The sequence below is a fragment of the Octodon degus genome, unplaced genomic scaffold, assembly GCF_000260255.1.
Source record: "Octodon degus isolate 3935 unplaced genomic scaffold, OctDeg1.0 scaffold00005, whole genome shotgun sequence".
In the NCBI taxonomy this organism is placed as follows: Eukaryota; Metazoa; Chordata; class Mammalia; order Rodentia; family Octodontidae; genus Octodon; species Octodon degus.
This window is the reverse complement of record NW_004524581.1, coordinates 717,729-719,040: the sequence shown is the minus strand read 5'-3', so window position 1 is coordinate 719,040 and position 1,312 is coordinate 717,729.

Sequence of the window (1,312 nt, the reverse complement as noted above, 5' to 3'; positions counted from 1 at the left end):
GGGATAATTTAATATGACCAGATCAAGTACTTTGACGTTACGTTTTTAACCACTCTGTATGGCTTGAAGACTGGGGAGTTGTTCATTTCAGAACATTGCGTGATGATTACTGCGAGGCTGTTAAGCCCTTGCTCTGTTTGGCTGTAGGACGAGGCTAGCTTAGCTCTGAAACTGTCCAGTCACAGCTGGTGTGGCGTCCACATGTCTTTTGACTGACGATTTTGCTCCATTTCCAGGATCAGTGGTTCTGGCGAGTAAGAAACAACAGGGTGATGGACGGATACCCCATGCACATTGCTTACTTCTGGCGGGGACTGCCTCCCAGTATCGATGCAGTGTATGAAAACAGTGATGGAAATTTTGTCTTCTTTAAGGGTAAGGCTCTTTTCTATATCTGGATGTGTTATATTTTGATCATTTTTTCCCAGCGCTCTGAGGCATATATATAGGTGAACATGTAAAACCTCTTGAGTAAGATTAGTGAATAAATTTTATGAAAGAAATTGTATATTAGTTACACAATTTAAATATAAACAGTACATTGTATATCAATTATAGCTCAATAAAGCTTTTTTAAGTTATATATATATATGTCAAAACTTAGTTACACAATTTAAATATGTACAGTACATTGTATATCAATTATAGCTCAATAAAGCTTTTTTAAGTTAAATGTATTTATGTGATTTTATTCCTAAGTATAAATTCAAAAGAAATCAACTATATATCTAAGACCTATATATGAACTTTATATTAGCTGTCTCAGTTACTCTTCTCTCGTTGCTGGGACAAATACCCGACACCCAAAATTAAGGAAGGAAAGGTTTATTTAGCTCACAGTTACTGGAGGTTTCAGTCCATACTCATCTGGGTTCAAGGTAGAGCAGCACAGAGCAGAAAGCAATCTTTCATGGTGGTGGCAAAGAGCAAGAGCACAAGGGAGGGGTAGCAGCAGCTCAAGCCGCTAGCTTCTCTTCCCCCCTTTACATTGTAATGCAAATTACCTGCCCCAGGGCAGGCTGAGCTGGCCAGAGTCAGGAGAAAGTGGCTGGCATGTGCCTATAATCTCAGTGCTGTGAAGGCAGAAAGCAAGAGGATCACACCTCAAGTCCCAAACTGCCTAGTGAGAGCCTGCAACAATGAAATACATTAGAAAATTTAAACATTTTTTTTCAAAAGGCTCGTGCATTTATCAAGGAGGGAATGAATCAATCAATAAATTGTAGTATATTCATACAATGGGATGCTACCCATCAATAAAAAGAACGAACTGTCGATACATGCTATAGTATGTACAGCTGAATGAAAGAAG